This window comes from Sceloporus undulatus, chromosome 3 (genome assembly GCF_019175285.1).
Source record: "Sceloporus undulatus isolate JIND9_A2432 ecotype Alabama chromosome 3, SceUnd_v1.1, whole genome shotgun sequence".
Lineage (NCBI taxonomy): Eukaryota > Metazoa > Chordata > Lepidosauria > Squamata > Phrynosomatidae > Sceloporus > Sceloporus undulatus.
The window spans coordinates 187570199-187595198 of record NC_056524.1 but is presented as its reverse complement, the minus strand read 5'-3'; the positions used below and the strand labels follow the sequence as shown (position 1 = coordinate 187595198).

Below are 25000 nucleotides of genomic sequence, written 5' to 3'. Positions count from 1 at the left end.
GTGTACGAGTAGATTATATATGCACAATTACCACACACATATTCAGTTACCATTATTTTTCTCTTTCCTCAACAAGATGAATGAAATGACCATAGATCAGAAAAAAGAAACTACTAATGATTTTCCTAGTGTCCTCAGATGTTCCATTTTATCCTCATAGTCATCAGGGTAACATACAAAGCCAGAGTTCCTAGTAATTTTAAAATATACAGTCCTATCTGAAATTGATAACCTGAAGGAAAGGCTCTAGATGAGCTATCACTGCTCAAGGCAAAAATTGGAAAAGTTAGTTTTTGGCTTAAAATTCCCAGAAATTTCCTGTCAGCATGGTGTTCCAAAAGATGTAGGCCAATGAAAGTAACGTTTGCAAGGCTTGGTTCAGGGAACACTGAAATGATCACATAAGGAAAAAGAACAACTACTTGTCAAAACACTAGAGCCAATCCAGAGGCCAGTCTGGTTGGAAGGAGGGGGAAGTGTTGTTGTTGTTTTATCCACAAGCTCTATGTTTGCCCCCACAGAAAATCCATGGGCTGGTGCTGGGACTGAGGAATGGGAGGAAAACAATCAGTTCCTCCCAAAAACCCAGGGAGGCCTCTATTCTTTGAAAACCCATACAGGAACAGTTGACAAGGAATTTCCTTTGGGTCACCTCTTGGTACTTCTAAGAGATCAATTTAGAGAAAGGGGGATTACATTATAGAACAGTAGGAATCCAAGATGGAGTTAACTAACTCTCAACCACTTTATAAGATAATGCAATTTGGAGCTGAAAAATGACTTGGGGGTGCAGTCTTGCTGTCTAAACCTGCATCTGCACTGCAACATAATCCAGTTTAACACCACTTTACCTGTCCTGGTTCAATGCTTTTAAATTCTGGGAATGGTAATTTTGTAAGATATTTAGTCTTTGTCAGAGAGCTCTGGTGTCACAGAAAACTACAATTTCCAGAATTCTATGGCAATTAAAGAGCCATGGCAATTAAAGTGGCATCAAACTGGATTATTTTTACAGTGTGGATCCAGCCTAAATCTGTTGGTGGTCAAACTGAAATGGTCAAAAAATGCCTGAAATTGACCAGAAGTGATTAGAAAAACACTTCTGACACTAGAAAATGGCAACTGGCTCTAGGAAATGGTAGCCTATAGAGGGACAGGGATGGTCAACAATGGTCAATAGGTATTCAGTGTGTATCCACCCTGCTAGACATATGAAGTTTTCATATTTGCTTATTAAACATTACTTTAATAGATAGACATTCTCTTAATAGACATGCCCTGCTAACTTTGTCAGTTGCCATTTCTACATGGTGAGGGCTTTACTTAACTGAGTAACAAAAAGCAGATGTTGCCCTAACCCTGAATTCTGTAGCTCAGCCACAGCAAGAGACTGTACAATTAATTATCTGCTTGTAAGAATACCTGTGATGCAACCTTGGTGACAAACTTTACTATGAATACTATGAATCAATAGATTTGTCAGTTGTGGTTTATGTTGTTTTTGGCTTCTGAACTTTTCTTTAACACATGCATTTTAATGCAAAGTTTTGAACAGGTTCATGATATTTGGCTAAGGACAAAAACCAAGTGACTGCTACACTTCAGTATTTGTTGCTGTGTTCCTTCAAGTTGTTTCTTACTTATAGCGACCCTAAGGCAAACCTTTCATAGGGTTTTCTTGGCAAGTTTCTTCAGAGGGGGTTTGCCAATGCCATCCTCTGAGGCTGATAGAGTGTGACTTATCCAAAGTCACCCAGGTGGTTTCCACGGCCAAGCCAGGGTTTGAGCCCTGGTCTCCTAGCGTTCTAATCCAGTGTTCAAACCACTACACCATGCTGGACCTCTATGCACGTCAGTATATTGTATACTAATTCATGGTCTTGAATTGAGATATCCTAAGTTCCAGAGCTATATTCTAACCATTACACTTCCAAACTGTATGTAACCAAACCTATTTGTCTCCTATGCCTAGAACACTATAATGATGTCTGTCTTGCACCTCAGTCCTATTGAACAAGATCTCCCTTTACAAACACCAGACTCTTCAGAATATCACATTCAGAATGTGGTGAAAGAATAAAGAGGAGGCCTCAGCAACTGTCAAGAAAACAGAGAGCCAATTAATCACAGTCCTTTTGTAGTTCTAAATGTAAGCTAACCAGATTCAAGTATAGATGGAGCACAGACAAAGGAGAGTTTCTGTTTCAACCTGTCCAGGTCAGAAATGCATTTTAGGAAATTAAGAAACAGCAAGTATGACAACCAGTCCAGACTCCCACCCACGCCAGGTAAGGGGATGCCTTAAGCACTTTGAAAGCAGATGACAAATGTCCACAACAGATGCTTAGATGGTGGAGAGAGTGGCCAAGGGGCACACCCAGGAGCTAGCCAACATGCCCAAGTTTATCATCTTTCCAAATTTAAAGAACTTAGCCAGACATCAAATACTTCTGCCAGCTATACACCTTGGTATCAGAGAGATAGAACAACAGAAAAATGAGGAGGAAAAGCCTCAAATCTATGAGGACTACATGGAAAAATGTTACTGTAGGATATGAAAAAGTCTCAGAGCAAAGCTATTTGTTTCATCTTCTTGCTTATCAGTGACAGAGCCTGTCTTAAATTTGCAATGAAGTTGCAACAGTAGTGGCCAGTGCCTTCATGTCACTGGGATGGGAAATCTGCTCTGAAGTTTGGCCCAAACTTTAAAGGAGCTTTCAAGGTTCCAAATTGTATCCCCTACATAGGTTTAGCACAACTACTTGTAACTTCAAAGAAGTGGATTCAGCATCTAATTTACATGGAAGTCACCATCCACTTCTTGCTTAGAGCTTTGTCCTTTGTCACTACAGAATTCCAAAAGGGCACATTTTGATTCTAAAGTCACTAAAAAAGTATCATTAAACATCCACATTTCTTGTATCCACATTTCTGGATGGAATAACAATGGACTTTTTCACACGAGAGGCAAGCATCATTAAAACATGATTAAATCATGCTAATAGTGTGATTGGGGGGAAGATTATCACACCCCCGTACACTTCTCCCGTTTGTGTCCCGTGCATAATTTTAATAACTCCCATTATTACCCAATGACACGTCCATTACAATTTACACACAGGACACAAACGGGAGAAGTGTGCAGGAGTGTGATCATCTTCCCTCCAATCACGCTATTAGCATGATTTAATCACGTTTTAATTATGCTTGCCTCCTCCATGTGAAAGAGCCCAATGTCTGCATAGCCCTTGTCTCCCTAGTCCTGAAGCCTGTCCTACACATACCCATCTAACCTAGTTATAGGAGATCCTTCAGATTTATACATGATGCAATGCACTTTCAAGAATCCTTTAGTACTCAAGGTCATTAAGGTCATACTGGCATTGATAGATCAATTAAGCATTTGTTGCTATAACCTTCTCTTAATAGTATTCTCATCAGGCAAAAGAACAGAGTTCCTTCAAGTGTCTTCAGCTTCACAGATCAACAACAGTTTGACTTGGAAACATGATCAACCCAGTGAAGAATCAAAAATATTTCTGGAAGAAGTTACAGCTGAAGATAAGGTCCTTAGTATTGCTGTTTCGCAGCAACTGACAAGCCAACCTCATGAATCTAGCAGAGCCTCTGAGATGTCTTTTAAATTGCTCAGTCTTCTTTACACTTCTCTCCTTTGCCAGCTATAAAATCCAGATTAGATTACATTGATGAAGGAAGTTCTGCCCAAGGTGACACCTTTGAAGGTAATGATAAATGCACATTGGAGAATTTTCCAGGGCCATGGCCAAAGAGAACCTCATAGGAGATGTTGACTGGTACTGTACTAGTCTCCTAGGGAGCCAACTTCCAACAGCTGGAAGCTCAACGAACCTGGTCTAGGGAAGAAAACCAAGGTTTTGTCTCAGATCTTGCCTCAGATATGGAGACAAAGTGCAGATCTGGACAGTTCTTTTTGCATCCAGAAAGGTGCTTTGTGTCTATCTGAATGGAGCATGGGATACAGTTTTCCAGCATAATAGTGCACTGGATTTTCTGACAGTTGATACTCAACATGAATTGAGGCTTTAAACCAGGGGTCAGTGGCCTGCGGAGGCGGCAGGACCGGCCCCAGCCCGGTCCTGCCGCCGCCGCCTCCACCTCCTCCTTCTCCTGGGCCATGCAACTGTGTGGCCCTCCTCCTCCTCCACCGCGTGGAGGAGGAAGAGGAGGGCCACGCGGCCTGGGGCAGAGGAGGCAAAGGGGGAAGCCCCATGCCGCCCTCCCAGCCTCCCCGCGTGGGCCCACGCCGCCCACTTCCTTCTCCTCTGCCTCCTCCGCCCCGCCCCCAGGCCGCGCAGCGCAGGGAGAGGGGGGAGGAGAAGAAGGAAGAGGAGGAGGGGGAGCAGAAGGAGGAGGAAGAGATGGAGGGGGTGCAGAAGAAGGAGGAGGAGGAAGAGGAGGGAGCAGAAAAAGGAGGAGGAAGAGGAGGAGGGGGAGCAGAAGGAGGAGTAAGAGATGGAGGGGAGCAGAAGAAGGAGGAGGAGGAAGAAGAGGGAGCAGAAAAACGAGGAGGAGGAGGAAGAGGAAGAGATGGAGGGGGGAGCAGAAGGAGGAGGAAGAGGAGGAGGGGGAGCAGAAGAAGGAGGAAGAGATGGAGGGGGAGCAGAAGAAGGAGGAGGAGGAAGAGGAGGGAGCAGAAGGAGGAGGAGGAAGAGGAAGAGGAAGAGGAGGAGGGGGAGCAGAAGGAGGAGGAAGAGGAAGAGGAGGAGGGGGAGCAGAAGGAGGAGGTGGTGAGTGGCCAGAGGCCTCAAGGGTTTTTTTTTTTTTTTAATTTTTATTTTGTGTGCTTTAAGTGCTAACAAGTCTCCCTTGCTTTGACAATGATAGTGTGGTGGTGATGATATGAGTCAGCTTGAGAGGCATGCAGGCACTATTTCTGAAGCTAAGAGAGTGTGACTTTCCAAAGTGGCTTTTCTGTGTGTTTTTTGGTTCTTTAATGGTGATATTGATATCAGAAAGCCTCTGAGGCAAGGCCAATGTAAATTGCTGTGATTTTTACAAACTCATGAGCAGTGAAGAAAAACCACAGTGCCCTGACCAAGTACACACTTCTGAGAAGTACACTTGGTGCAAGAACGGTGAAACCACCTTGACATGTTCAATATGCATAGCCATGTGAACCCATGTTCAGTGTGAAACCCAATGAGTTTGGTTATGCAAAAAGCCTCTGAAATATGCAAGAGGCCATCTTAAGTAAAGCCATGTTCAATGCCCAAATGTGCTGTTTGGAATGGGGGGAGGGGGCTTGGCCAGAAAGGGAAGTCCATTTCTGCCATCTGTCTAGGAATAATGCCCAAATGTCCTCCATTTTGATCATGCCTAAGAAACATGCATTTAGATTAACATTTTTTAAAAATCATCAAATTTTTTTTTGCATGTCCTCCATTTTTAAAAAATGTGCCCTACATTTGAAAATGTTGTCCTATATTATTTAATTATTTATTCCCCCCCCCCGTTCTCTGGGGGACACCAACCCAGCCCCCAGCTCAAAAAGGTTGCCTACCCCTGCTTTAAACTCTAAAAAAGCTAGGACCTATAAGGCCAATGTGATACAAAATAAAGAAGAATCTTTGTCACCAAATTCTATGATTATTATTCTTGAATAATATAAGCTTTCAAACAGTGGAACACATTCCCTTCAAGTGTGGTGGTGTCTCCTTCTTTGGATGTCCATCTGTCAGGGGTGCTTTGATAGTGAACTTTATCGCATGGGGCTTAAACCGTTTCCCAGCGCGTTCTAACGGGGCGAGCGGGGGTGCGCATGGAACGCGATGGGCACCGGATGGGGCCCAGAACGCGACTTTATCACACGGGGGAATGCCGCCGCCGCCGCCGCGCGTTCCCATAGCGTCCCAATTCGGTTCCAGAGGGCACCATTTCTGGGGACGCTTTGAAACAGTTCCCAGAAATGGCGCCCTCTGGAACCGAATTGGGACGCGATGGGAATGCACAGCGGCGGCGTTCCCCCGTGCAGTAAATTCGCGTTCTGGGCCCCATCCGGTGCCCATCGCATTCCATGCGTGCCCCCGCTCGCCCCCGTTAGAACGTGCTGGGGAACGGTTTAAGCCCCATGCAATAAAGTTAAGTGGATGGCCTTTGAAGTCTTTTCCAACTCTGTGATTCTATGTGCTTGTTACAGTCATATTTTATATTTTAAGTGCACTACAACTAAAAAGAGCTAGCATGGTATAGTGCTTTGAGTATAGAACTACGACTCTGGAGACTAGATTCAGTTCCTCACATGGAAAGCTACTGGATAACTGTGGATGGGTCACATAATCTCCTCCCCAGAAAACCCAGTGATATAGGTCACTGTAAGTCAGAAGTGATTTAATAGCACATAGCAACAGCAACAACAACAAATGTTCACAAGCCAGCATGGTTTAGTGATTTGAGTGCTGCACTATTACTCTGGGAGAGCAAGACTCGAATTCCCACTTAGCCATAGACACCCACTGGGTGACTTTGGGAAAACCTCACTCTCATTCTCAGACACAGGCAAAGGACAAAGCCCCTCAAAAAAATCTTGTAAAGAAAATGCTGTGATAAGTTTGTCTTTGTGTCACCATAAATCAGAAATGCCTTCAAGGCATACGACTCCAAAAAACTAAAAAAAACTGGGCCTGAATCCTATTGGTACATCCCATTACCAACACAGTTAAACTGTTTTCTGTTAATTTTATTAGGGAGTGGGAGGAAGCCTCTGTAAACCTGATCAAATCTCTCTGTCCTCTTCAGTGGAGGGATTCTGGATGGTTTGGAACCTGCAAGACTGGGAGGTCTCTACCGGTGCTTGATTCAGCACTACCCCAGAGATAATGATACTGTACTGTAGGGTCTAAGGCTGCATTTGCATTGTAGAACTAATGCAGTTTGATACAGCTTTAATTGCTGCTCAATGCTATGGAATCCTAGGATTTGTAGTTTTGTCAGATACTTAGTCTACCACAACAAACTACAAACCCCAGAGCCATGGCAGTTAAAGCAGTGTCATACTGCATTATTTTTGCAGTGCAGATGCAGCCTGAGACTGGAGTATAGAAAGCTGTTCTTTTGCCTGAAATTACAGATTGTGAAAATAGTCAGGAGAAGTTTTCATCAGCTCTGTCTTACTTCAAAAGCTACAAACACTCTTAAGCAATTCAGAGTTATCATACTTTCATTACTCTGAGACTGCTCTTGATGCCTCTCCAAGAGCTTTAGCTTATACAGAATTCAGCAATCTTCCAAGTAGGGCGAGATTTCAGAAGAATATTATACTTCAGCATTTGCATTAGCTTCATATTGCTTTCTGAGAACAATGTAAGGTACAGGAGTTTAATTTATGGAGTTTTCAGTGGCAATATCATACTGTGATAGCATTTTATTTATTTATTTTACTCCTCTGCAACTATGGTATACCCTTTCCATTAAGGCCTGCATAATGCTCTTTTGCAAGTTTTTAACATTTTGTCTGGCTGTTATAGGGAGATTGGGGGGAGATTCTAATCAACATTCCATGAAATACATTCCTTTTTCTCTACAAAGAGCGATAATACTAAAACACTGAAAACATGCCTGTGCATTTCAATTAATGTGAATTCATAAAAAATATGAAATTATTTCAAACTCCTCCTCAGACCAAAAACACATAAAAACACCTACAACTGGAATTAGCACTACTCTATCCTGAATATACCCAATCTTGTATAATTTTTGAAGCTATGCAGGATTAGACTTGGTCATATTTGAATGGGAGACAAGGATGGGAGACAACCAGGGAACAAATCTTGCCTCAATAACCTTGTGATAAGTTCACCATAGGGTCGCCATAAGGCAGAAACAACACAAAACCTTTAAAATAGCATTGCACAGCATCAAAATCCCACCCATCCATTTTTAAAAACCAGACAGCATAAAAATGTTTTGACTTTGTGATAGATGGAGAGTAAGACTGAGGCCGGAAGGAGTTACAATCTGGGTACAGCCATCAATAAGACCCTTTCCCTTGCTCCCACCAAATGAGCCCAGGACAGCAAGAAAGACATTTCCAGACTATCTTACAGCTTGAATGAACTCATAAAGGGAGATACAGGCCTTCAAATATACTGGACCAAAGCTATATAGGGCTTTAAAGGTAAAACCCAGCACTTGGAATTGTGCCTGGAAATAGACTGGCAGCCAGTGAAACTCTTGCAACAAGGATTGCAGCTTTTGGGGCCAAATGAAGTTTCTGATCACTTTCAAACAGCCCCACATAAAGCTCATTACTGTAATCAAAATGGGATGTAACCAAGCATGTACCTTGGTTCATGATTTCTCATAACACATAAAAAGATCAACATGAGTTCCATTAGCCAGCATTTTCCTGCTTTCTTTAAATATACAGCCAGTAAGCTATGGTTCAACAGACAGATGTGGAGCCTTTGAGTCAACTTTTACTCATGACAACCCTGTAGAAGAGACATCTCCAAAAGCATCTATCCTCCACTTCTCTATTCAGGTCTTGCAAACCCAGACCCATGTACTTCCATCTGATTGAGTCCTTCCATCTGATGTGTGATCTTTTTCATTTTCTACTATCCTTGGCCTTTCCTAGCATTATTGTCTTTTCTAATGAGCCATGCCTTCTCACAATATGGCCAAAGTATGACACCCTCAATTTCATCATCTTAGCTTCCAGGAAGATTTCAGGCTGGATCTGTTTTGTTGGTCTTTTTGGCTGTCCATGGTATTCCCAGCACCACATTTTGAATGAGTTAATTTTCTTCTTATCTGCTTTCTTCAGTGTCCAGCTCTCACATGGTGTTGGGGTGTTGGTGTACATGGTGTTGTGGAATACAATGGCTTGCATGACTCTAACTTTAGTGCTCAAATGTATATCTTTACTCTTTAAGATCTTGTCTAGTTTTCTCATAGCTGCCCTTCCCATTCCTAATCTTCTTATTTCTTGGCTGCAGTTGCCATTCTGATCAATATTTGATCCTAAGTATGGGAACTCTATCTGTTTTGATTTCCCATTGTCTAGGTTGAATTTGTGTATTTCTTCTGTGGTCATTATTTTTGTTTTTTTATGTTCAGCATTAAGTCTGCTTTTGCACTTTCTTCCTGGACCTTCCTCAGCAATTACCCCAAGTCTGATGTTTTCTGCTAGTGATATGGTGTCATCCACATATCTAAGATTGTTGATGTTCTTTTCTCCTATCTTCACTCCTCCTCCTTCTGAGCCTAAACGTGTTTTTCTATTATATTTTCTGCATACAGGTTGAACAAATAGAGTGACTGTCTAAAAATTTCATTTCACTCCTTCATGCTATAACAAATATTATTTATGTATATTTGAATAACATTTGTTTCTGAGCACAGTTTGCTTGTTTATGCTGAACTAACTGTAAGTTTAGAATTGGTTCTCCATATGCATGGATTCTGCCTCCATGGATTCAACCATCCACAGCTTGAAAATATTCCAAAATTTTTTTAACAAAGCCAATTGTCATTTCAGGAACATCATTTTACTACACCATTATATATAATGTGAACTGAACATCAACAGATTTTGGTATCCACAGTATATCCTAGAAACAAGCCCCAGCAGATACCAATGGCCCACTATACTATGTCCTGGCTATCTATGTATTTCTATCTACCTACCTAGCATTAAATGTTGTGACCATCAACATCATGCTCAGAAGGTGAAATCTGATCACTGAGATGCTATGCCTACATATCAGTAGAGCGCACATATAATAAATATATTCAAACATGATGGGAGTATGTATGGAATGTTTACATTGCTATTGTTGTCACATATAAATTGAGACTTATAATGCAATCGCATGTATATTTAATTCTGGCCTGAAACACATGGGGTAAAAGAAGTGGCTTCTGGCCACTTTGGGTGTTTACATGACGCATACCCCGAAAGCAGCTGGAAGCTGCTCTGAGGCCATCAAAGGTAGCCCAAAGTCTCTGGACCTGTTTAAGTAGCTGTTTAAAGGAGCTGTTTAAATCCGGCTCCTGGGTGACCTTGTTTGGGACCACAAGTGGTGGCCTGCTTTGGGAGCAGGCTATGCTGTTACCACAATCCAGGCCCGATTGTAGCCAGAGAGACCAGAGGCCACTACTTCCTGGCTATCTGCTTCACTCCTCAGAGAACAGTCCCAGAAAATTCAACTGCACTTACAAGAAATGTATTCTAAATTGTGGCTTAGATCATATACTCAACACATACATTATTTTACACAAATTGTATTTTGGTGTAGATACTTCTCTAAAGAGTTAAAGTAGGTGCATCAGGGAGCCATGCTCACATATCTCCTGTATGCATGTATGGTATCTCAGTTGTGGATAAAAGTAAGGAAGCTCATTCTGCAATTATAATCCTTTAGATGAGTTCAGTGCTTATGTTTTAGCATTTTACTGTACAATCTTGCTTAATTCTTAGAATTTTTAAGAATGTTTGCTCTTCATGTTAAGTAATGAACACAAATATTTGTAAAGGCTCCTATAGCAAATAAATTGTTGGAATTTAGAAGCAATGAGATGCTTCAAAAGGCCACAGAATTCTGACTACCCAGTACAAACCATTATATAGAGATGACACACTACTAATGATGCTAAAATAATTATGCTCACTGAGGATGTCTAAGATAGAAAGGAGAAAATATTATCCAACACCATAAATGTTCATATCATGAAATGAAACTGCCACTGTTTAATATGTATGTTAATGTAATAGAGCATGGCATTTTGAGAATACATTTCACTAATGTGACAGAATATTTACTAACATAATCTGTCATTTTACTAATATGATAAAGTATTTTGCTAATAAGATACAGAAACATGAATACTATTTCAAAGTAAACAATATATTCCATTTTAAGTGTTAAATACTCCAAGGTGCTTCACTAATTGAGATATATTTTAATATTGCAAACCACTGTTGTGCTTGTCTATCTTCATATTTGTGGTCTTATTTGGTGCTTACTCTTCCCAAGGGTACTATAGCTTAATAGACTTTCCCACAACATTTTAAGGGTTGAATTGTAACTGATGTGTAGATGTACCTTGGAAGCTGAGCTGTTCCTCCTTGCAATGTCTTCATGACATTCTTGCAAACAAGCTTGTAAAAGGTGGGCTAGACAAGGTAATTGTTACATGGATTTGTATTGGTTGACCGGTCAAATCCAAAGGGTGCTCAACAATGGCTCCTTTTCATCCTGGAGAGAAGTGACCAATGGGGTCCCACAGGGCTCTCTCTTGGAGCCAGTGCTATTCACCATCTTTATCAATGATTTGGCTGACAGTATTGGAGACATAGTTATCAAATTTGCAGATGATACCAAATTAGGAGGAATAGCTAATACCCCAGAGGACAGGATCGAAATTCAAAATGACCTGAATAGACAAGAAAGCTGAGCCAAAGCTAACAAAATGGAATTGAACACAGAGAAATGTAACGTACTGCACTTCAGGCAGAAAAATGAAATCCACAGATATAGGATGGGGGACACCTGGCTGAATGAGACTAGATGTGAAAGGGATCTAGGAGTCCAAGTAGACCACAAATTGGACATGAGTCAACAGTATGATGTGATAGCTAAAAAGGCCAATGCAATTTTAGGCTGCATCAATAGAATTATAGTGTCTAGAGCAAGGAAGTAATAGTGCCACTGTATTCTGCTTTGCTCAAGCCCCAGCTGGAATACTGTGTCCAGTTCTGGGCACCACAATTCAAAAAGCTATAGGAAAAGAGATTCCAACTCAACATTAGGAGGAACTTCCTGGCAGTAAGGGCTGTTTGACAGTGGAACACACTCCCTCGGAGTGTGGTGGAGTCTCCTTCTTTGGAGGTATTTAAACAGAGGCTGGATGGCCATCTGTTGGGTATGCTTAGATTGAGAGTTCCTGCATGGCAGGGGGTTCGACTGGATGGACCTACTGGTCTCTTCCAACTGTACAATTCTAAGATTCTATGAATACTTCTCAAAAGATGCAAATAGCAACTGCAGTCCCTGAAATGTTTAGAATCCTATCCCACCTGAAACAGTACAATGATCACGAGAATGCCACAGATTACAATCATCAGGTTTCCACACTGAGCACAGACAATGCAAGCATAGTAGAAGACTTCCACAGATATGTTCTTTTTTATATCAAGGAGCAAGCAGGTGATGAATGTATAGTTCTCATGGCTAATTATGATATTCAGAACCAAGAGGAGCACACACACTGTTCTTCTAGCAGACTGAAATGATGCATACATTAATTAGACAAGTCCTCTGGAAGTAGGAAAATTAAATTCTTGCCCTCTTTTCACCTAAATAAGCTACAACAATGTGAATGGTATATATCTGCCTGTAGAGAAATCCAAAGACTAGTGCTCCAAACAACTAGATTATAACCACAATTTCTAACATGAAATAGTTTTTACTCCTAGCAAGTTCAGAAGTTTTACAGCTGAATAATGTCTATTGGTAGGAATCCTAGCTACTGCACTTGTCCAACTGGGGCTTCTGTCCTTCCTCTCACCCTGCCACACCATTCCAGGACCCATAGAAACAAGATGACACTTGTGATTCTAAGAAAGGAGAGGTGAATGGATAGTGTTACTTCACAGGTAACCACTTAAAGGACCCAAGTAACAGGTGAGCAGCCTGTTCTTCTCTGTGATCTCTATGACTCATACATATGGGTGAATGGTGAGCTAAACCTTCTAAAGGAAGAAAACAGTTTTATGGCACTCCTGTGGAGAGGACCGATTAATCAAAAGTGGCATCTTCTTGAACATGAATGTCAAATTTGTAACATCTTATGGAAGTGGACAATTTGCTACATGCAGTGACCCTGCAAATATCCTGAAGTAGTATATTGTGATGCAACTGTGGATGCTGCCATTGTTCTAGTGGAATAGGCAAAAAATCTCTATAGGTAAAACTTTTCCAAGCCACTTCATATGCCAGACAAATGGTACCTGTTACACATTTAGCATCTCATTTGAAATAGAGAGACCACAATATGTAACTAAGTAGCAGATTAATTGCTTTGTTCATCTGCAAAAATGTCTGCTTTCCTGCAGTACCAGTGGTATTGTGAGATTCAGAGTTAACGTGTTATTGTTATTTATTATTTTATAGAAGCATAAAATAACTTGAATTGGTTTAAAGGGCTTCCCAACAAGACAAGGGAGAACCAGTGGAAGCCTCCTTGAGACTGTAGGCAGAGCTAATGGTGGGTGTTAATGTCAGATTCATTTTATGAATAGCTTGATGCTGTTGTGAGTAAATAAGAGGGGATCCCTTTTGGGACATAATGCTTTGAGACAACTGGCAAGTACACTGAAACAGGGGACAGGAAAATGTCTTGCAACCCAAGGGAACCAAATACAACACATATTTGAGATTCATCTAGTGAGCTGCCAAAAAAAATTGGAAACTCTTCCATTTAGCAGCATAGGATTTCCTTGTGGTTGATTCACAAGCAGCTTGTATCACTTCCTATGAAAAGTATTCTAGGAATGATTTCTCTATTGCTGTGAGCTTCCAGAGATCCAGAGAGAGGGGAGTTAGCTGTACTGATGATGAGACAGGAGAAGAAGATGAGGAAACCTTAAGCCACCAGGGGCTGACTAGTAAGCAGTTTGCCTCATTTCTTGGCCAAGACTTTCACACTGAGAAAGGACGCTGGTCATGCATACAGGAGCTGACTCAACCATATGTGGAAGAACATGTCTCCCAGATAGTTCTCTTACCAATTGCTGTGTGACAGACTAAGGGATATTGTGAGCTCTGCCTGAATGCAAAGAGATTCACTTTTGCTGTTCCCTGTCCAAGAAACAGCTGTCAGACTACAGCTATTGCACCTATGTGGCACTGATAGCACCAGCTGTATTGTCCACTTTAGGAGAGTGAATAGCTTAAGGCAAGCTCCTTTGAGCTATGCACCAACTCCAAAACTGAAGGATTAATTCTAGTTCAACTCTTGATCAGGATCCCCCTTCTTGTTGACATAAAAGACCATAACTGTATTTTCTGTGGATACTGCAAGGTTATAGAGGGGGCGGATCTTGAAGACCCTGATCACCAACATCTTCAGACCATTGATGTGGAGGTAGAGTTCTTCAGTGGACAACCACCTGTGAACTACAGCTCTGTTCAGATGAGTTCCCCAGCCAGGTGTGTGTGTGTGTGTGTTGGTATCCTTATAGGATCAGGAACTTTTTTTCACAGTTGATTTGACAAAAGGTGGTACATAGTGTTTATCTGCTAGTGTTAAAGTTTATCTGTATGCTTCAAAGTGGAAGATGTGAACCATACACCTATTATCCTTCCACAGTTTATCAAAAGTTTTTTCAAAGAAATTACAGATGCACTTTCATACAGGTTCACTATTTTGCAATTTGGAGTGATAGTGCAAACACAGAACAGAGTTTCCTCCCCATGTTGTCAAGTTTGGTAGTTTGACAGCCTTCCTTGACTGCAGGGGAAGAATGTGGCTTTTCTTTGCTCTTCCTTTGTCTGACATTCACAATAATTAAATCAGCTATCAGTTGTCTGAAAAGGAATAGGCATTCTGCCTCATGAATTTGATGAAGAACTAACAAAAGCAATTTCCATGACTGCTGGATAGGTAAAGGCTGCTGTTCCATGACAGGTAACAGTAATAATAGTATAAGTATGGTTACTGCTGGGGTTGTCTGAACCTTGATCTGTTTAAGACTAGATTAGTCACTAATGCTGGTGAGGCTTTCATTTTGAGTTACCCATTTCAGTAAGTTTGTCTGCATATCTGGATATCATATAAGGGTGACAAGTGATTCAGGTGAGTAATGAACTGGCTTGACATAATCTGAGATATGAAAGTACAGTCACTGTCCTCAGGATTGGACTAAATAACTGAGTAACAAAAGTCAACTATTTCATAAGCCCAGAAGTTAACAGACCTCAGATGGCTGACAAGGCTATTGTAGTCACAGTAACAATAGTCAGTGGAATCCTAGGTTCAATCCATCAGAGAGAACTGGATGCCTGATAAGATGAAGTGATGATGGTAGTCTGCTCACCAGAGGCAGAAAATACAGTGGGTGATAAGGACACTAACACTCTTGGGCCCTGGACAGATGGGCCAAAAGTGGCATGCTGCCGCTGCTACTAGAATTCCAGAGCGTACAGCAGCTGCATGCTCCGGAACCCTAGGACGTGTGGGCACCGTTGTAATGGCGGCCTCCCATTCACACAAGGTCCGCCAACCTGACGTAAGTGACGCCCTGTGTATACATGTCGCTGTGTGTCGCTTACGTCACGGGTGCACCAATGGCACACTCGTGACGTGCACTTGACATCCCAAGAAGAACCTGATTTTTCCAGGTTCTTTTTGGGGCAGAGGGACGCCGCACAGTTTGGCTGCTGCGGTGTCCCTCCAAAGGCAAACCAGCTCGGCCTGAACAGGGAGGTATGTACCATGACTTGGTTAAGCTTCTTATGCAGTGAAAACAGATGACACAGGAATTGAAGAGATTATGTCATAATCTCAGAGGACTCAGAGGAGGGGCAGACACACCTGTTGGTTTGAAGATCACGGCATTTACAGAACTGTGTAAGGACATAAATCAGACATTAAGAATGTGAATATTCAAAAACTGGTTGCAGAAATTGGAAATGCTTATATCCCTCTCACAAACAAAGTGTGGGAGTACTGAGTTATGTAGCAGTCTGTGACTTATATATATACTTATTTGGTAATGCACAAAAACTCCTTCACTCTCTCTCTCTCTTTCTCTTTAGCAGCACACCTGGTGCATTTTACATCATTTTACAGCTTTCACTGCTATTTATATAATTAAATGATCCTAAAGAAGTTACTAGCCTGCAATTTATTTATATATTTTATTAGTTTGCTGGTAGCTAGTGATTCCATGGTCATAGAGAAGCAGAATCCCATTTCCCCACAGTCTACCATGAAATGTAAAACCTATTAAGTCAACTTCAACATATGGTGACCCTATGAAGGAAAGACCTACAAGTCATTCTATCATCAACAGCCCTGCTCAGATCTTGCAGATTCAGGGCCGTCTTTGATTGAGTCTATCCATCTGGAATATGGTCTTCCTCTTTTTCTACTGCCTTCTACTGTACTTTGCTAAGTATTATTGTCTCTTCTAGTGAGCCATGTCTTCTTATGATATAGTGAAAGTATGACAGCCTCACTTTAGTCATCTTGGCTTCTAGGAAAGGTTCAGGTTTGATTTGCTCTAGGACCCATTTATTTGTCTTTTTAGAAGTCCACAGTATCAGCATAATTTTTCTCCAGTACCACATCTCAAATGAACTGAGTTTCTTCCTACCAGCTTTCTTCAGCTTTCACAATCATACATAGAAATAGGGATTGTAATGGCCTGGACAATCACGATCTTAGCCTTTTGTTGAAACTGGGATATAGCTGAAGGAGTGGCTTCCCAAGCTTTATAGTATAGTCATCCTAGTGACTACCCCATGATGTCCTGTTTCCTGTTTGTGATTATTTTAATGGTTTTAATTATATTTATTACAGTTATTGTTATGCTGTAATTATTATGTTGAGTTTGGCCCAGTACAGACCGTGGAAAAGGGGTGGTCTGCAGCCGCCCCTTTCCGCAGAGGATTGGGGCCAGGGCAGCCATATCAGCAGCCCAGAGGCCCCAATCCAACAAAATGCCGTTTCCCCATGGCCTGGAAAAGGAGTGTCCTTGGGGCTTCATGCCCCTGGACACCTGGGAGCCAGAGCCATGGGAGAAAGGGGCCACTCGGCCCCTTTCTCCTGGGCATCGTTCCCACGGTCGTTTTGTGGCTGTGGGAACGAGGCACATGCCCAGAAGGAGCTCTGTTTCTGAGCTCCTTCTCGTGGTACAGCCAGGCTGCCATATGCAGCCTGGGGCGGCGTAAAGACGTAAAGATACACGTTGTGCCGTTTGGATGCAGCGCATGCACAACGTCATAATGGTGGTGCCCATGTACACAGGGCGCCGCCATTATCACGCTGCTGGCACGTATTAGGGTTAGGGAGCATGTACATGGTGCGCACTCCCGAACCGTAATACCGGCACTGGTACACCGCTTGTTGGCCAACTGTACCGCTCCTTAGTTTAAGGAGGGAGGGGATAGTGGGATTTATTTTATTGTATTGTATGGATTTTGTTGATGTAACCTGCCTTGATCTTGTTGGAGAGGTGGGGTAGAAATAAATGTTTATTATTATTATTATTATTATTATTATTATTGCCAATGCAGAAACCAAGAAGATTGGTGGGAAAAAATTCTGTATCTCTTCCATAACCACACCCCTACTTGCCTACATGAAATTCTTGATCATGTAATTTAACCCAGGTTTACTGATCTGGAGCAAAGTCCAAACTATAGACTAATATATATGATGCATTTTTGCATCTATTGATGAAGAATGTTGGGGTTGAAATGCAAACTGAACTAGCTTAGAGTGTGTGCATGTCAGATACGAACAGGATCATAGCATCCTGTATTTACACTAAAAGGACATTCTTCATTTCTACCTCAAACAAATTGAGGAACAAATTGTAGAAGAGGGTGTTTCCTCAAGAAAAACAGCAAGGAAGTAAAAACTTAAATCCCCTCTCCGTGACTGCTCTGATCTCATTAATGTTTGCATTAAAAACATTCAGCATATTAAGTACAAGGACACATTTGACATCACTCTAGTTTGGCCCTGTGCCAAAGTAGTTCCTCTATAAACTGTGAAAATCCATATCACATATAGTTACCAGGTAGCTGCTTAATTTAAACCTGGTTTAGATTCTCTGATGTGTAACAAGGTTCAAGCTATGGAGGGAGGTGACTGGATAAATCAAGTAAACCTCTTATCATGATATACTTGCACAGAAAATGGCAACAGGGTGGGTCAACAGAGCTGAGAGTTGGACTTGTTCAGATGCTTCAGTTGCAAGTTTTGGAAAGCACTAATAACCATGAAACTTCCTTCAAAATTATGGAATTATGTGAAGGTTTTGAACAGCAGTCTTTTGGCACCCTTTTGTAGTGTTCTTTCACACCTTCATGTGTGCATTTGGAAGTTTTGGGTGTCCTCACTATTTTGGAAGCAGTGTTTAAACTTTGGTGAGTCTGTTTTAAAATATGGAAAATTTTACGATGACAAAACACTTTTAACTGCATTATAGTAAAATTTGTTTCACATGCATCACATGTAATTTTTATCAGTATAATAGCAGAGAAGAAAGAAGGGGGGGATTTCCATTAAAAGAAAGAAAAGGTATTCAATATGTGATCAAATTTTAGCAATTATTACACAAAAAGCTAATGCCCCTTCTATCCTTTCCTTTTTTGTTTTGTAGGAGAGATAGATGGCTATCTTTTTGCTGCTGTGTTTTGTCCCTTTTGATACAACAGAGTTAATAACTTCACCTTGACGCAGAAACTCTGTGATTTATCAGTTTCTTTTTTATCCAGTGCTGCCACAACCTGGAGAAGTAGAGTCAGTTTTGATGCAGAGAGCAGACTTTGGTCACAGCTACTTGAAAAAAAATATAAACCACTCTCTGATGATAGACAAATGTGTCTTGTTAGCAACAGCCAAAAAGCGCTTGACTTGTACTAATAACAAAAAGGCCATGTTGGTCACCATGGGTCTAAAGACGAAGCACCCTGTCACTGCCTTGGTTGGGAAATTAGCAAATAATGTTCCTTTTCTTTGATAAATGGGTGACAGTTCTCTCTCACCAATCATTTTTTAACATTTTGATGCATGTCTATGATCCCGCTGGAGGAACAGAAAAGTTTACTGGCCCTCAATTTTCAGATGATGAATGGAACACTCTAAATGTGCGATTTCTGTATGAGGTATAGTTCATTTTAAGCAATTCTAGTAAATGGGTGTCACTGATTAGAACAAATAGTCTACTTGTGCAATAGCACAAATGGTATGTCTCATTCTTCTGGTCTCCTCTGAGACAGAAAAGAACAGGGACAACAATGACCATGTTATATTTATTGGAACTGCAGCTGTTTAAAAGGAACTATTTTATGCAACTTTATACTTCAAGTTTGATAGCTCATCAAGAATTTTTCTAAATCTTCATTAATATTGGACTAATTGAGATGCTTATTGTATTGCAAGTCTAACAACTGTATGGAAACAGAATGCTTTTCTTCCCATCTAGCTTTTGTAAAATGCGTTTTATGTTAAATACAGCTTGTTTTACATTTTAATATAGTAACATTAATTTTTCAGCTGTTATAAAAATTTAAAATTAATTGACTAGCACATTTTGAAGGACGTATTTGGAAGAATCATTCTGATAGGAAGATAAGGATACCTATCTCAGTTTTTAAGGACCTTTATGTGCTCAAGGTCTGATCAATAAATACCTAATATTACAACGATATAGAATTGCTTTATGATTAATGAATAATGAAAGAATAAAAAAGCAAGTGTAGTGTATTGATTAGAATTGCTAAACATGGCAACATTTGGCCGTAAGCATTCTTTTCTTTTTCTTTTTCTTTTTTCTACAACTGCAAGTCAACAAATGTTTACTATTCACTATCTGTGCTTTATTATTAAAAAAAATATGACAAAACATGATGGTTGATAACTATAATTGAATATGTACATGAAGTGATCAGGTGGTTTGGATTTAACTAAGGCATTAGCATTTAGTTTAGCATAGTAAAAATAGTATGATTTGTGGGAGGCAATTAACAATCATTTGCTCTGTGGATACAAGTAATTTGTTTAAAGAGCACTGACCTATGAGACAGCTAGTTTGTGTTGGCTGTGATGGAAGGGAACTATTGACTCTGAACACAATATAGCAGCCCCACTGACAGAACTAAACTGGAATTCACACAAAAGAGCCTTAAAGTACTTGAAGCTTGAAATCTTTTCACAGGGTGAAGTGGGTTAAACTGATGTAAACTAGCTAAAATGATACAGGTAGAGACACAGATAGTTAACCCTGAAAGAGCCTGAACAATAGTACAATTGCAGATAGAAGGCATTTCTCCTATGCTCCTATACAAGTAGAAGGCTATTCTCCCATAGAGTTGATCTATTAAGCTCCTCTGATGAGGAAGTATATCAGCATAATATAATTTTTATCATTTTAAAAAAAACCAAGAGAATGATTACTGGTTAGCAAATGACTTTAAAAGACTGAAGTAGAAAGCAAGTCTCTATGTCAGAATAGTTGTTAATAATAATGAATGTAGCAATCACAATTGTCATTGTCATTGTCACCGTCCTCCTCCTCCTCCTCCTCATCTAGTGAACATGTTAGGGGCCTAGAAATGTCTCACATTCAACATTCAAATTTCTTTATCTTTCCCCCTGTATTTTATATTTATTATAATTTCAATATCCTTGTTGTTATACATGGTCTTAGTGTGTTCAAAGGTACACATTAAATTCACTCTTGAATAAAAGTTAACCAAACTAAGGAGAAAGGATAGTATGAACAGAAAAATATCTGTGAAAGAAATACTGAAGTCAATTTGTTGTCCTGGTTTTCTTTTGCCTAACGGGAATCAGTTATGCCAAATGCACTCCAAGAAAACAGTAGTATGGTATACACATAGTATGCTTTTTCTTAAAGACAGCATACATAATGATTTCTCACACTTTCAGATGTGTGCTTTAAAATAAAAACTGTAACATAATTCCACTTAGTAGCATACAAATCACAATTTGGCTTAATCAAATAACATTGCAAGGCTTATAATGTAATTAAAAAGTAATCTCAGATATTTAATTTAAGAACCTTCAGTGACTTTTACAAGTAAAATGATGAATCTATCCTGCAGAAAGCTGCTTAATTTAAATATGCCAAGATTTTTTTCCCCAGGTAAGAACTATTTTAATTGTTATTAAACAAGCAAGTGATACATGACTTGACAAATATTAAAACAAGTACTACACTCAATTATTAATTTGCAGTGTTCACTTTTAAATGCAGCAAATATCTCATTAATTTAATTTTAGGTGCCCACCACTTTATATAGCATTTTACAGTCTGGAAGGCAATTTACTAACTGGCAATTACATACAGAATGATTGTTAATTCTTCTCCTAAGTGCTAGCTGCTTGAAAACTGTTATGTCTCTCTAATTTTTGACCTTCTTACAACAAGGGTGATGTACGCTGGGAATACCAAGGACTAGTAGGGAAGAGCTGGACATGTCATTTGTGACTCATTCTTTTAATTCACCATGCTAATCAACTGAACTGCCACAATCTCCCAAGGTAATTGTATCTTTACAATAGTTGAAAGCAGCAGGCAAAAAAGACATGGATAGATGGTAATAGACTTTCCTCTCAGTCTTCTGGGAAACAGCATAGCAATCGTTCTATATGTGACCATTGCAATGTGGTGTGTATGCAATGATGCTGGTCTTTTGCCTTGTTTCAAAGTTTCGTACTTTCATATCAGTATTCATACATGTCATTTAAATGCCTCAACTTCTGTACTTTGCAAAGGCAGTTTGTCTAGCACACTACACCCTTGTTTCATTATTCTGCAGCCTTCTTGCCCTTTGTTCCACCTCTTGCTGAGAAGGTTAAATGTTAGAGTGCCAAGCCAGACTGCAAGCATGGTGGGACACTGATGAGAAACAGATGCCCTGGGGATTCTGCCCCTCCCTCTTAAGGGGCCACATAATTTTCATATTGTGAAATACAGTGAAGTTGGGCTCAGTTTTCAATGGTGAGTGTAATTTCCAATGATTATCTCATTGTCCCCATCAATTTGGGGGCAATACAAATCAGACTGAAGTTTCCAGGTCAGACAGGTTCTGACCTTACCCTTCCTTTTACTTTCTGTAGTCATATAGACTTCCATGCCCCTTAAAAAGCATTTGAAATGTGTACTCTCTTGCAGCTCTTTATTATTTTTTATGCTTCCAGAAAATTAATTGCAGCCACAGCAGTTTTAGTAACTTTGATTCACTTAAATGTCTTTCTTTAACATTTCCTATGACTCTTGGTGAATGGGACCAAGAATAAATTGATCTTTATGAGAATGTGACTTTTAAACACTGTTAAACTAGGGACATTTACAGGGGAAGAAAACTGTTCAAGAAATTACACTCTTCTTTTGGATTCTAAATACTAAAGCCAGATTGTCATTAATGTATGCACTGAATTATCCATTTACATTATCTGGATAATAGCTGTTGATTTTTTGAATAAAGGAATACAGACCTATAAAGTATTAGTGAGGTATTAGGTAGTATTAGAGATAATTCTAAACAAGGTTTTTCACAATTAACTTCCAGTATGCAGCCACCAAAGACTTGGAAGAAAAAAACATATCTAACACCAACAGGTTTTTAAAATATCAGACCTCTGGTAAACACCCAGAGAAATCTATAAACAACACTGACATATTATAATCATGACTAAAAATGCATCTGCATAAGGATTTACCTCACCTAACCAAATTCTTGTTTTTATTTCCATGTCTCTTTTTTAAATTCTTCCAGAAATCTTTGTAATTTTAATAACTATGTTAAAAAAATCTGAAAAATCTAATTAATAAATGCATCATAGTTCATGTCTATGGATGTTCCATGATAATCTATTTTTGCTGCTTTGTCATGAAGTAACCAGAATGCTTGTAAGTACCTGATGTACCTAATGATAGCTTTATGCAAAAGTTTAGATCCCAAAAGATTCAGACCTCTCACAGTGAGATTTCTACCAACACTATACTTCTATTTCGCAAATGTCTTTTCATAAGCACAATCTTATAGACTTAAATAACTTGAAGAATTAATTCTGTGTTTGGTTGTGTATGTTATTTGTAATAGGCATTATCAATCATATTAAAGAAGGCAGTTCTCATACAGTATTGCTCCAAAAACAGGCACTCTCAGTTTGAATATGCTCCTCTATCTGTAATATGCCCCTTGTCTGCATGGGTAAAAAACCTTGTGTTCATCTCAGCGCTGTCTGTTTCTATTATATACAGTGATTTCTGCTGAAATACTGTGGGTTTCCTTGGTTAACCAGACTTTGTCCCAAAGTTAGTAATGGCCATTCCCCCTTCCTGGGGCTGAGCAGCATGGGGTAAGAGGATGGCCTTGGAGCCACAGCCATTGCACCTGTAAGAGCTCCATAGATAGACCTCCTGGTGCACCACCTCTTCTCCAGAAGGTGGGTTCACCCATGTGACCAGTGAGAAGATATGGCAGAGGGATCACCTGAACACATGGTGGGAATCTTCAGAGACCCTCACCATGTGTTTAGGTGATCCTCTGCCCTATCTCCTTATTGGTTGCATGGATAAACCCACCCACCAGAGAAGTGGCAGCATGCTGGGAAGCTGGCCATGGGGATTCTGCAGGTAAGGGACATGGTGGTAGTGGCTCTGGGGATGGAGTATGGGGGTATGGGCCAGCCATGCTGATGCGGTGTCAGCCTGGCTGGCCCTTTCAGAGAACACTTTGCCACCACACCAGTTTTGGTCCAGTGCATACAATTGTCATCATGGAAAATCCAGGGCCAGCTCCAGAGCATAATAATCTGGAGTGGCCCTAGATTTACCAGGCGATGCAGGCAAGTCGATAATCATACTAAGTAAATGAGGATATCCAAAGATGGCATCACCGTCGGTTATAATATTGGATCAATAATACTCCATCATAATGGCTGTGTTTTTACATGCTCACCATAAATGTTCCAAATTTAGCAATCAAGTTCAGGAAGGTAACTTTTATGTTGTCACCCCATTTTAAACAAGTCCTCAAATTAATTTTAAATTGAGCTTTAAGCCCAATGTAGGTTCATGTTAATCAATGTGGCATAGGTCTCTTGATCACAAGAGATAAAAATATACATTTCCATGTGCTAGGGAAGTTTTCAACAAGCAGTCACATGCATTCTTGCACTGTACACTTCTCTAATAGTGGTTAATATAGATTTTACTTGGCTCATAAATCTGTTACTCTCAAATAATTCTACAATCATCAGTTCAATTAATCTGAATAATTTAAACTATGAAAATGGATCTTTAAAATACAGTGGTCCCTTCCCTTACGCGGTGGATCTGTTCTGGACCCACCCACCCACCCACCCACCCACCCACCCCGCATAAGGGAAATTCCGTGTATGCACAAGCCCCATTAAAGCCAACGGGGCTTTGCTCGCGGTGGCACGGTGGGACATGCGCACCATGGGTGCGTACCCCATTACTCTTTCCGGGGCGCGCCACTTCTTCTGGCACAGCTTCCTGCATATGTTGGAAGACATGTAAGGCGCACCCGCATATGACACAGGCGCACTGTAATCTGATAACACATTTTCCATTTCATTGAAATATGGTTGGAAAATTTTGCAAGTTTTATGTATCAGGGTTTAAGATTTTTCACAGTCACTGAAGACTACCAAATAAATGTTTATTTAATGTAAATGTAGTGGTCAACATATATATTTATAATTTAGCACTTCAAATCTGTAAACAATTGTATACATTCATTGATTAAATGCTCCTCCAGATGAACTTGTCAATAGAAAATATTAGTAAATAAGTATAATTCGTGTATACATTCATCTTTTCATCTAACATGTTTCCTGGATTCATTTTTTTAACTGATGAAAGGTTTACATATAAATTAGGTTGCATATTTTTAAACATGCAGTTTGCCTTTTCACTCTGCTATACCTTACATTCATATATTTACATCAAACATGATCAAAGCACATCAGTTGTTGTATTTGACCTATACTGCCAGGTTTGATGTCATTTTGCTTATGTTGCTTTCATTGTTTTAAAATATTGTATATTTACAAGCATTTACGTATTTACAACATGATGTGCTGTAATCTCAAATCACACTGTTTTGCCCATTCAGGTGAGGTCAGCAAAACGTAAGCATAAAAAACCTGGGCAGAGCACTGTTCTACTGAAGTTCAAGATAGTTTGAGTAATTACAACCTAACAACAACAACTGAAATTATA

The 25000-nt window shown here is 40.1% G+C and overlaps 1 protein-coding gene across 1 annotated transcript in view; it reads right to left on the bottom strand.

Moving 5' to 3' along the window:
- Nucleotides 1-25000, bottom strand: part of EBF3 (EBF transcription factor 3) — a 211589-nt gene that overhangs the window by 34589 nt on the left and 152000 nt on the right. The gene's annotated exons all lie outside the window — the stretch shown is intronic.